We start from the raw sequence: 13,341 nt of genomic DNA on the forward strand, positions 1-13,341 counted from the left end.
TTTTGCTGTCCCTCCCCCACCCCCATCCCAGGACAAAATCTTTCTTTCACAATCTCTCTTATAGTCAGATGTGGTCATTAAGAAAACTTCTGGTCACTGGGATGTAAGCAGAAGTCATGAGTGCAACTGCCGAGAAGCATTCTTAATAGTAAAGGGCACATTCTTCTCAATCCATTCTTTTTGCTGGATGGAAAGCAGGCGTATGACTGGAGCTTCAGCAGCCTTCTTATACCAGGAGGCAACTCTAAAAATGGAAATTGTGCGCAATAGTGTAATAAAATGAAAAGCTCCTGACCCATGAACCTCTAAACAAACCCTAATAGCCTACTATCTTCTTGAAATAAAGGATAAATAAAATTCTATCTTGTTAAGCCTCTTACTTTGAGTTTTTCTGTTAAATGCAGCCAAGCTTGATCTCGTGGATGAAAAAGGGGTCACATACTACACACCAGACAAGCTCAGAGGAGGCCTGCATGGTGGGTCTTACAAACTCAGAGGCCAAAAATAATCACATAGGATGGTCTGAACATAACAATTCCTAACTAAAAACAGCTTATGATGGTAGTCACGTCCTGGGCCTGCAGCTTCCCTGACTAAGGTCAACCTTTACCTACACTGAGCCTGTCTATTGTCTTTTTGCAGCTAAGATAACATATTCTTGGAATCTCAGAGGAATCTCTTTTTCCAGAACCCTCACGTCATACCTACCCCACCAGAGCAGGAGACCACAGAACCCTCTGTGTTACGTTGTTCCCCGAGTACCATCTCTGCGTGCTGTAATGTTAATAATGAAGTATCCCATATCCACCGGTATAAAAGAAGTATTTGTGTCTCCATTTTATTTGTTCTCCAATCACCGGGATTTCCGGCTTTGCTTTCTCCCACTCCCTGAACCTACCACCAATGAGTCTGGGGGGGCGTCAGAAGGAATCAGCCCAAGATGTGTCTCTGTGGTAAGCAGATTGTTTTGCACTAAAGGCAACTTGAGCAGCAGCCTCAAAAGAAACATCTTCCCCTCCACTGACTTCCTGGAAGAACTTGAATGAGAGGCCTTGCTGATAATGGGAGATTATCAGAAATAACATCTTTTGATCTATCTACAGGGCAGGGCAAACTCCTCTTTACTAAGCATCTGCTCTTCTTATCATCCTGAGTGACCCTTTGAAGCTCCCAAGGCACCTCACCCAATCCCTTGCTCAGGATGTCTTCTGTGCCTGATCTCCCTTCTCTCTCTGAACCTTTCGTGCATGTGGGGTCTCTCTCTCATACAGGGTTCCCACACACAAACAGGTATTAAATTTGGTCATCTTCTTTCACTAATCTGTCTCATGTCTATTTGATTACTAGACCAGACAGAAGAACCTGGTGGGTAGAGGAAAGCTTGTTCCTCCCCCACAAATCCACATAACCCTTAATTATTACACAACTGGTAATACTGGATTTTTACCTTATTTATACTCTTAAATATACATTTGTACCCACATTTGGATTTCAGATCACCCAAAGACCCAAGTGGGGTTGATTCTATGCAAAAAGCAACCTGCAAAACTACGATTCTTTTCTTTTTTAAGATTTTGTTTATTTATTTAGAGAGAGGGGAAGGGAGGGAGAAAGAGAGGGAGAGAAACATCTCTAGATATACAGACATACGGGCCCCAACTGGGGGCCTGGCCCGAAACCCAGGCATGTGCCCCTACCAGAAATCAAACTGGTGACCTTTTGGTTCTCAGCCTGTTCCTCAGTCCACTGACCAACATCGGCCAGGGGAAAACTGCCATTCTTTAGATCATTTTCTCCATCCGTGGAGCTGTTGTTTCCCAGCAATTGTCATCATTTTGACTCAAATAGGCTGGACATTCTTTCATGGACGTTTACTTCGTATAGTTGGCGGGATTCCAAAGAAGTCCACCAAGCGCCACCCTGCGGGCCTGGACGGGGTGCTAGGTGCCCGCAGGGGCCCGTTGCGCCCAGCTCCTCGCTTTGTATCAGGTGAACTTGAGTGAGTTTTTCTTGGAATTTTGGACCTCCCTGTTTTAAGGTAGGAAGCCCAGACATTATTTAAACTGTTCTTAAGGAAAAAAACCTTGGGGTATCACTAAAGGTTAAGGATAGAGATAATCCAGGCTCAGGCTAAGGGTTGAGATAACTCAGGGGCAGGAAGGGAAAAAAATGGGTGGCTGATTTCTAAGTTTTGCTCTTCAACTGGATCAAAGCCTTTTGCTGGATAAACGAGAGTCTAAACTCATTCGGTTCTGAAGATAAAGGGCATTTCCTCCCTCCAGCTCGAATTTTAGGTATCCTTAGGTGGCTCAACATCTATGTGGAGGCATTTGAGGGTACCCCTCAAAATGAGCAGAGCTTTATAGGGAATTCCAGCACAAGTGTGATTAAAGAGCCGGCTAGCCTGAGGACACACACATGCAGGCTGGTCCCTGGCGCTCCGAGGCCTCGTGTAGCATTAGACACCTGAGCAGAGGGTTCAAGCGGAGCCCAACCCATAAGCAGCACACTTCAATCCACTCCACAACACTCCTAGAAATTTGTCCAGACTCTGCAGATCCCAAAAGAAAACTAGAATTAACATAGAAAATTGTGCCTCCAAGGCCAACATGGCTTCAAACCGCTGCTCCCAGTAGTTCTCCTACAGACGTGCGATGTACAGCATACAGGAAGCCTTTGCTTGCAAGTACTCACAGAAATGGGAAGATTTAACCAAAAAGTGGTATCAGCTTAATAAGATGGCCAAAATGGAGTTCTTTTAACACCTAAATGTGTGTGTGTGTGTGTGTGTGTGTGTGTGTGTGAGAGAGAGAGAGAGAGAGAGAGAGAGAGAGAGAATGCGTGCACACCATAGGGGGAAAAAAGCCGGCTCTAAAATCAAACTGAATGAATGAGAGGCTTACCTCAATTGGTAAGGAGAGTTTAGATACTATCTCTGAACTAAAGTTTTCCGAAGCTGCTCAATGCCAACACCCCCCTCTCCCCTCTTCTTCATCTGCCCTGCTGTACCCTTTACTTTATTGTCTGGACTTACTCTTCTTTCCTTCTTTATCCTCTCTCTCTATTCTACATGTACTTCCTCCACTGCAGCTCCCTACTGTCCTAGGGGAAACTCAGAATAAAAAAACCCTGGCAACTCACTTTGGAGAAAAGCTGGTGTCAGGCAGAGGGGAACCAGCTATTGTACACACTCCATGGACTAGAACAGAATTAAGAAATCTACCTAAAGGTGTCCCCAACTCTCTCCAGGACCCTGATGGGTTTACAAAGAGATTTGGTTTAACTGTTATAACATATGATCCTGGCTGCTCTGACCTATTCCAATTAATGCGCCTACTGGTTTCTGAGAGGAAAGCAACAAATAGATATATAAGTTCTGCTGAGAAACTCCTATAGAGGACTTTTTAGAACAGAGGGAGACAGCCCTGGTTGGGTAGCTCGGTTGGGTAGATCGCCATCCAGGTAGGACAAGGTTGTGGGTTTGATCCCTGGTCAGGGGACATATAAGATTCAACCACTGAATGCCTAAATAAGTTGGACAACAAGTCTCTCTCTCTCTCTCTCTCTCTCTCTCTCTCTCTCTCTCTCTCCCTTTCTCCACCCCTCCTCTCTCTCTCCAACGTAAAGAAAAAGAAAGAAAAGAAGCAAACAAACACACAAACAAAAAACAGAGGTAGACCAGGATAAATGCAGGGAATTTGCCCACTGGCTTTTCCAAACCATACATGACATTTTTTCCCTGGAAAATGGACTGGACCGAGACCAAGACCAAGACCCAGCAATGCAAGGGAGCCAAATGAAACAGTGCTTGGTTTTGAATGTTCCAGAAAACTTTTGAACAATACTCAGGTCTGTCTTCAGATAGTTTTAAAGGTCATTAAGATGATCCTTTACTAAATCAGCATTTTTAGAAGGACTAGATGAAGAGCTTATAATTCTGATTAAAACACGTAAGTTAAACTGGCTGATCCTGCATACCAATAAACTGGCCATTCTAGCTGGTCAACTATCTAAAACTATTCAAAAGAGAGAGAGACAAAGGTGCCAAAATCATGAACTTATAGCTCTAGCAATTAAGCAAATCAGATCAGACCTTCCCAAAGTCTCTCAGACAGGGGACAGGGGAGTTTGTTCTTATTATAGAATGCCAAGGTGCCTTAAAAATGATTGTAGAAAACAACTGGGATTTGGAAACACAAAATAAACAGAACCAAGCACAGGGCTGTTCTAAGGACCATAAGAGAGAATTTCCCCTTCTCCTTACTAATACTTCAGGAGAAATGGAAATTACCATAAAAGGGGAAACTACTAAGGCCCTTGTACAATAGATAATGAGACTACTTTGTCTATTCTTAACCTTCTTCAAGTACGTTGCCTTCTGCCTTGGAGTAAAGCTTCTGTACCAATGCTAGGCATATCTAATCAACCAGCGTCCAATCAATCTGTTCCCTTTTAACGAGGAAATGTCACAGGGCAACGTATATTTTTGCTAGTCAAATCCTCCCCAATTTACCTGATATGGTAAGACTTTATAAATCAATGATGCCCACATATTCTTTTCCCAGCGGGTGAAATGAATTTAGAACTAAATAAATCAAACACTGAATCAATTAGGGAAATAGTGATTTTGAAGGAACTTCCACAAGAGGAAACTAATCTCGAGCCTGACTGGATGTTTGTTATAAAGTGTTCCAATGCAACGTTGGCCCTTCCCCAGTACAGATATTAGTAAGACTTACTCAGCCACTCCTGTTAAAATAACTATTGACAATACTTTGTACCTGTACCTAATATTCACCAGTGTCCTTTAAGACCTGATGCACTAGCTGGAATTAAGCTCATTTTACAAGATTACTTTAAGAGGGGATTATAATTCCATGTCTAAGCCCCTGTAATTCTCCTATCCTTCCTATACAACAACCTAATGGAGAAGGATAGAGATTTGTACAAAACTTTAGAGCTATATATAAAATAGTTATTCCACCCTGGCTGGTGTGGCTCAGTGGAGTGGGCCTACAAACCAAAGGGTTGCCAGTTCGATTCCCAGTCAGGGCACATGCTTGGGTTGTGGGTCAGGTCCCCAGTAGGGGGCACGTGAGAAGCAACCACTCTCCCTCTCTTTCTCCCTCCCTTCCCCTCTCTCTAAGAATAAATAATTTTTAAAAAAAAAATAAAATAAAATTTATTCCTAGACATTCTATGATTCCAACCCACATACTCTATTACATCATCTCTTCCTGCAGACTACCAATATTTTTCAATGAAAGATTTATGTAGTGCCTTTTTCAGCATTTCTGTTTAAAAAAAAACAAAAGAGACTCTACTCCAGGAAGACAAAAAACCCAATTAAAAAATGGGCAAAAGACTTGAACAGACACTTCTCCAAGGAAGACATACAGAGGGTCCACAGACATATGAAAAGATGCTCAGCATCACTAATCATCAGAGAAATGCACGTTAAAACCACAATGAGATACCACTTCATACTGGTCAGAATGGCCAACATAAACAAAGCAACAAACAACCAGTGTTGGAGAGGATGCGGAGAAAAGGGAACCCTAGTGCACTGTGGGTGGGAATGCAGACTGGTGAGGCCACTGTGGAAAACAGTATGGAATTTCCTCAGAAAACTAAAAATGGAACTGCCCTTTGACCCAGCAATTCCGCTGCTGGGATTATACCCTAAGAACCCTGAAACACCAATCCAAAAGAACCTATGCACCCCAATGTTCATAGCAGCATGATTTACAATAGCCAAGTACTGGAAGCAACCTAAGTGCCCATCAGTAAATGAGTAGATCAAGAAACTATGGTACATTTACACAATGGAATTCTACACAGCAGAGAGAAAGAAGGAGCTCCTACCCTTTGTGACAGCATGGATGGAACTGGAGAGCATTATGCTAAGTGAAATAAGCCAGGCAGTGAGGGACAAATACCATATGATCTCACCTTTAACTGGAACATAATCAACAAAAGAAAAAAGCAAACAAAATATACCCAGAGACATTGAAATTGAGAACAATCTAACAATAGCCAGAGGGGAGGGGGAAGGGGTGGGAGGGAGGATTTTCAGGAATTCCTATAAAGGACACATGGACAAAACCAATGGGGAGGGTGGAAGCAAGGGAGGGAGGTGAGTTTGGGAGGGAGTGATGAGGGGAAAATGCAGACAACTGTAATTGAACAATAAAATAATTTTTAAAACAACAACAAAAACAAAACAGTAAATACCTCTTCACTTTCACCTGGGAAGATTGGGAGTTGACTTGGACAATAATGCCCCAGGGACATACAAAGACTTCCCTCTATTTCTTTCAGATACTAAAAGACTTCTGCCTATTTCTTTCGGATACTAAAGTCTGATTTGAATGATGTTGAGTTTCCCAGAAATTCCGGTCTAATCCAATATACGAATGATTTACTTTTATGCTGTAGGACATATTAGACTCTCAAGAGGACACGATTTAACTATTATAACAGCTTAGAGTGCTCCTAGGTCTGACTGGACATTGTCACAATTGGATTCCAAATTATTCATTAATAGCCCAGCCTCTATATGTGTTGTTAAACTCAGATTCATCTGATCCAATTCAATGGAACCCAGAAGGGAAACAAGCTGTAAAAGCTCTAAAAAAAGAATTATTTAAATCGCTTTTTCTGAGACACAAGCAAACACAAGATGTAGTGGTGGGCTCTCCTCTGTCTATGCTCCTCATTCTGTTGAATCCCCACTGAGCTCTCATCCCGCTCAACACTTCTGTCAGTCGACTGGCTTCTAGTGACCTACTCTTGCTTTCTGCATTGAATATTACTTGAACTTGATGTAACAGTCTTTAAAAAATAAACAGGCTTAATTCACTTTATTTTTCTTGTATAAAATTATGTGGTGGCCACAGCTAAAGCCTGGGTCCTTTGTACAGAAATTCTGGGTCAGTAAGTTCCTGACCCAGGAACTTGGGAGACCTGGTGAGCACCGTCTTTCCAGAGGTCGAAGTGAGGTAGTTGTAGGTCTTGAAGAGGGCATCAAAGGTGGCCTTGGTGAAGTTGCCCGGGGTGACAGTGCTGTCCCTGGCTAAGGTGTAGCTATTGCCAATACCAACCATCAGCAGCAGCTTCTTGGACACAGGAGCTGAGACAATGCCAGTGTCCCTAGGCTTGGGGATGAGGTGTGCCAGCACAGAGCCATAGCAGCTGGTCACCTTGCAAGGCACAGTGTGGGGCTTGCCAGTCTTATTGCCCCAGTAGCATCACCACACAGGGACAATAGAGATCGTGGCCAGGATGATGGCACCACGGATGGCAGTGGCTACCTCCTTGGAGCACTCAACACCCAGACCAACACGTCCATTGTAGGCTCCAAAATGATAAATGCCTTGAACCAGGTCATCTGGCCAGCGTGGGTCTGCTTTTGCACCAGCAAAATATTCAAAACCTTGCTCTGGATGCTGCCAGGAAGAAGTCAATGATCTCTGATTCCTTGACGGGCAGGGAGAAGAGATAAAGCTCCTCCAGAGACTTGATCTCCATGTCCTTGACCAGGTAGCCCAGCTTGGTGACGAGAATCCACTCCTTGTCCTTGTTCTGGCCTCTGTTAACCCCACATCCTCGGCCCAGGCTCAACCCCAGTCGTGACCTTTCCCTAAATGCCACCGCCAAATCCTCCAGAAAAACAGCCATGACCTCTCATTCCAAGGCCCCTGGGGCCTCCAGGCCTTCAGAGGCACAAATGTCATCTCCATTTAGTGTTTTCTCAAAAAAGAAAGATAGAACAATCTTAACCCAGCAATTTTGCTGCCTTCTCTGCAGGATGAAGACATCCAACAAGCATGTGTTGCTCACTGACCACCTTCTTGCTCCTCGGAATGATTTACAGGAAACTTATCGACAAAGTTGACTTAATTTGGTTTACAGATGGATGGCATCTGAAAGATGTACCGGGACACTACCAAGCTGGATGTGCAGTAACCTCCATGACGGACATAACTGAATAAGATCTGCCCAACAGGGTGAGTTGATTGCTCTAACTCTAACTCAAGCTTGTCAATCAGCCAAAGATCTAATAGCCAATATTTACACTGATAGTTGCTATGCCTTTGGCGTAGCTCACAACTTTGGAATGTTATGGAAGCAGCGAGGCTTCTTAACTGCCTCAGAGCAGCCCGTACAGAATGAAAAACTGGTTGCAGAATGGTTAGATTCCAAACAGCAACCAAGACAGTTGGCAATTATCAAAATTCCAGGACATTCTAACGCTGCCACCATGGAAGAAAAAGGAAATCATGTGTCTGATGCTGCAGCTAGACAAGCAGCATTAAACAGCCAAATTATGCAGACCTGAGAATGCCCATTGCTTCCTATTAAGTCAATAAGACCGTCTCTTACAGTTCCAACAGACAGCTACAGAAGAAGAAAAGAGGATATGAAAAAAAAAAGGGGGGGGGACGGTGTAAACTTTGACCCAGACAAGCAGATCTGGTTTGGACCCAGTCGGAAACCCGTCTACCTAGAGGAGCTCAATCACCTAAACTTCAATATGCACTTGAGCTAACACATCGAGGTCCTTAGAAGATGATTTCATGGAGTAAACAATACAAGGTGGGGCAAAAGTAGGTTTACAGTTGTTTGTATGGAAAATAATACATAATTAATAAATAATACAAGAGTAAGCTGTGTATTCACAACTGTAAACCTACTTTTGCCAACCCCTGCATTGCTAGAAACCACCTCCTTCTGTAGCTCATAAAGTATATAGAAGATGTTCCGTGTGTCCAAAACATGTCCCTGGAAAATCACTCCATGGGTCCCAAGGATATTTGCCTCTTCCTTTAGGTTCATTTGAAGTATGGTCATTGGATTTTATCCAAATGCCACCGTCCTGAGGAGACACATATGTGTTAGTTATGATCTGTATGTTTTCCCATACGGTTACATAGTGACTGAAGGACTCATGTCACGGGGCAAATACTGCAAGCTGTCTGTAAGACTTGGCTGTGCAACAGCATTTCCACTGGGCTCGTTACCCCAGTCTTCTGGACGGGTGAAACATACAAGTGGTACAATTAAAACTCAACTAGAGAAACATTTAAAAGCTTTTCATCTCCCCTGGCCAAAAGCTCTCCCCATAGTGCTCCTCAACCTGAAATCGACTCCTTTTGGTAAACATGGTCTTTCTCCTTATTTTATACTCATTGGTCACCCTATGCATCTGGATAAAGGGCCATGTGAACCAACCTTACTAAATGGAGACTTTCTGAATTACTATCAAGGACTTACTAACCAGCTTAAAGAAATCGACAAATAAGTAGCTGATTTATTTCACAGTGGCTAGGAGATGGAGACTTAAAGATCGTGACTTACAACCAGGAGAAATCGTCCATTAGGAAAGATATCAATTAAAGACTCTCTCCTACCTCATTGGAAGGGACCTTACCAAGTATTACTAACTAGTCCGTGTGCAGCTACACTTAAAGGTATAACACAAGGTTCACATTTCTCAAAAAAAAAAAAAAAGAAAGAAAAAAGTGCCAGACTGCAAATGGGCGTCTGTCCCATCTGACACTCACCTCCCCCTACAGCAAGCAGCACAGACCCCTCAAAGTGAAAGCCTCTGCCATCAGGGGTGGACAGCTGTCCCACGACATCAGGAAGGCCTGTATACGACAGATTGACGTTGAACACTGTTTTATTGTCTTCACCTGTCTGCAAATAATATTAGAACAATAGTTATACCTGTTCTCTGGGCTTTGTGCAGACCTTGTGCTTAGAGCCCACCTCTTAATAATTGTTGAAAGTGTATAAGATAACTGTGTATTATCAACAATACTCTGCTTGTGGTTTCTATGTTGAAATTTAGAAGAAATGCTATTACAAAAGGAAGGAAAGGAATGTGTATATTTTTGAGAGAAGTTAAAAGGAAGCAATTTATCCTAATAAGTTGGTTATTTCTGAATGAGTAAAAACAGATGAACTAAGAAGGACAAGGGGAATCGTAGACGGTTAGTGGAAAGAAATCTTGAGAAAGGAATTTTATGTATAAACGCTACAACCCAATAATGGGGACATACCCCTTAACCCAGCAAAGGCTACTAACTGTGTTAATTCCAATGGAAACTGAAGTGGCTATTCAAAAAGAAAAAAAGTCCACCATATTAGCCACTGAGGCACAAGACATTTACATATGAAGCTCTTACTGTCCTCTTGATCTCTGGAAAATTTTAGATGATAATTGTAACTTACACCATTGTGTTCTTATAGCCTTGGCCTCGATTAAACCTTAAAGTTACAGTTCCCAACTGCACAACTAGCAGGAATCACATCAATAGTGGATGACACTCGAGTCCTTCCAATGGGAAATAAATGGGTCATATTAAAATAATTAATAATAAATAATAATAATAATAATACCACCAGTAAATGGTGACCCATCTCACGGTCAGATTGTGAGAACTGAAGAGATGCGTGGTTGTGCCCTTGACCTATAAGTAAATATTATACTAGGCACAAAATGCAGAGAAGTGAGACAGACAGCAAAACTTCAGTCATGATAGCTTGCAGGTTAGAAATGACGCAAAGTGAGTTTTTTTCCCTTAATTAAGGCCCATGAGACCTGACTGCCTCCCATTATCCGCCTTGCCCTTTTGAGAAAAATTCGGCCATGACTTGCATCCAAGGTTATGGTCTTGCCCCACCTTCAGTGGTCCACCATTTCAGGAAGACCAACACCAACACTAAGTCTTCCTAGGAAGGAGCACTGGTAGTGCCATGGGACCACCTTATCCAGCCAAGAGGTTAATGCATCCTGGGTGTTGATTAATGACCAAAAGGGGGAATTGTGAACCAAAAGGAGGCCACATACTAAACCTGACGAGCTCAGGGAAGGCCTACATGGTGGGCCTTACAAACTCAAAGACTGAAAATAATCACATAGGATGGTCTGAACATAAAAGTCCTAACTAAAAGCAGGTCATAACAGAAGTCACGTCCAAGGCCTGTAGCTTCCTTGACAAAAGTCGACCTTTACCTTAGGTAAGACCATCTATGGTGCTTTTCACCTAAGATAACATACCTCTGAAATGTCAGAGTAATCTCTTTTCCCAGACCTCCGGGAGCACAACCACTGCCGCAGAGCAGAAGGCCACAGACCTCTCACTGCTATCTTGATCCCCGCACACCACCTCTGTGTGCTGCGAATGTTCATTGTCTGCTCTCCCTGCCCACCAGTGTAAAAAAAGTATGTGTCTCTCCAATTTACCTTCTATTCCATCCCAGAGACTCTTCCGCTTTGCTTCTCCCACTCCATTCATCTTCCACCAATGGCTTTCACGTAACCCTCCTTAAATAAGCTACAGAACTGCCGTTCTCCAGAGCATTTTCTCGATCCATTGAGACTTTGCTGGCAACTGTTGTCATTTGGGTTCAGATAAACCCTTCTAAGACTTTTGCTTAGGCTGCACATTCTTTGGTGGACAATCCTAACGGAGAAAGTTAGGAAGGGTCTGCTCATTCTAATCATTCACACAGCCACCCTCCCTCAGAAGTGAAGAGTGTCTGGGGTGAAAGGGCTGAAAGTGTGCACACAGCTGCAGGCTGTCCCCGGGAAGCCTCCCGAGACTTCGATGTCTCCCTGCTGGCGCGCTCGCGTTTACAACGTTCCTGCGGCATTCCAAGTGTGTGTGTGTTTACAACACTGGATTCAGACATGACGCTTGTTCAGCTCAATTCATCTTTGGATAGTCAGTGACACAAACGGAAATCTGAAGGAGACAAAAAAAGAACACAGCAATTCTCTTCCCCATCTCCTTTCTCCTGGTCTCATATTTTCATTCTTCATTATATTCTTGTTCTTGCCCTTTACTATATTCTTATAGTCTGCACACTTCTGGCCTTCTCTCCCTGCTGCTTCCATATCTTCAACATATGTACGGTCTCATCTCGTTTTAGTGCTTCAAAAATATGCCTTCAGAAACGTAAACTCCATGCTCACATTCTGAAGTACTAAAATGATCCTTAGGTCAACCATCCCCAGAGTTTAAGCCAAGGCCTTTGGCAGAGAAATGCAGGCCCGTGAGCTGGAAATGATGGTTCCTGCTTGGCTGAGGAATTTAAGCAGAGAACTCTGAGTTTCTCCTTCCCTGCATTCGCATGGCCACCACCTCTGGGTGCTAATCTCAGCCCTCCCAGCCAGCTACCTCTGAGTCTTTCATCATATGTTCCTTCTGCTCATTTTGAGTGAAGGGGTCCCTCGTGCCCCTAAAGTAAGAATCAAAATCAGATTCCCTCTGTGACCTCACGTGACATGTCTCCTCCGCATGGAGTGACCCGCTGGGTTGCTGGATTTTATCAGGCGTTGACAAATGTTTATTCAGCATCTCCTGTGCCAAGCATTGTGCTAGACTCTGGGGTGTGTGGCAGAGAAACAAACAAGACCTCTGCACTAGGAGGCTTAGCTGCTGGTGGGGAAAGCAGATGGAAAACAAACCAGGCCCTGATTAAATGGCAGGCATAACAAGGGCTCTGATGTCATCTGGGGCTGTGGGAGGCTATTGTGGGAAGCCAGAGCTGGTCCCATAGCTCAGAGAATCTTCCCCGAGGAAGTGATATTCAAAACTGTGAGCAATTCTGAGGACAGTGGGTATATTCTGCTATTGTTTCGTAAATGACTGAGAAAGTTAGGTCCCATGAGAAGTGTTGTTTGGGGCAGTTACAGAGTGTCCTCTCCTGTTTTTGAAATGACAGTTGGTAGTGTCCCGCAGGAACTGTAATTTTATGATTATTGAATCACAAAGTGATTGAACACACTCAGCTAAGAAACTTGTTCAAAAGAGACAATTTGGTTCCCCTAGGATTGGAATTTGAACGCAGCCGAGACTCCTGACATCCCCAAATCTCATTCCTGTGTCATCCTGGGGTGAAGTTGTCTTGGGAGGATAAGAGAAACACATGCTGTCACCCAGCTCCCTGAGCTAATGTTTCACAGGCTGACAATGACAGAGTGATTGCCTTTGATTGAGCACATATTCAAGTATTCACTGGGTACATATAGCCTATTAGAGTATGCACTACAAAATAAAGAACGCAAGGACCTTCAAGGGTCCCACAAGATTCTCCAAGTCTAAATGTGCGTGCATTTAGTTAATTATTGTATTTTTCCCTAAGTGTATTTATGAAATAAGTTGACTGTGTGGTAGACATCTCAATAGTTAATGCGGATTCCCCCTTGCAGAAAACCCGACCTCTCTGTTCAGTTCTTGCTATGCCTGGCTATGATTTTACACCACTAGAGGGCGCGCGAGGCCAGCTCAGGCTCTAGCTAGGTCCCTCCTGGGAGAGTCCACAATC

The 13,341-nt window shown here is 43.4% G+C and overlaps 1 pseudogene; it reads right to left on the bottom strand.

Annotated features, from left to right (window-relative positions):
• Positions 1-6,882: 6,882 nt before the first annotated feature.
• On the bottom strand, positions 6,883-7,530 carry LOC128780775 (small ribosomal subunit protein uS5 pseudogene; annotated as a pseudogene).
• Positions 7,531-13,341: the final 5,811 nt, after the last annotated feature.

Source organism: Desmodus rotundus, chromosome 4 (assembly GCF_022682495.2).
Source record: "Desmodus rotundus isolate HL8 chromosome 4, HLdesRot8A.1, whole genome shotgun sequence".
NCBI classification, from domain to species: Eukaryota; Metazoa; Chordata; class Mammalia; order Chiroptera; family Phyllostomidae; genus Desmodus; species Desmodus rotundus.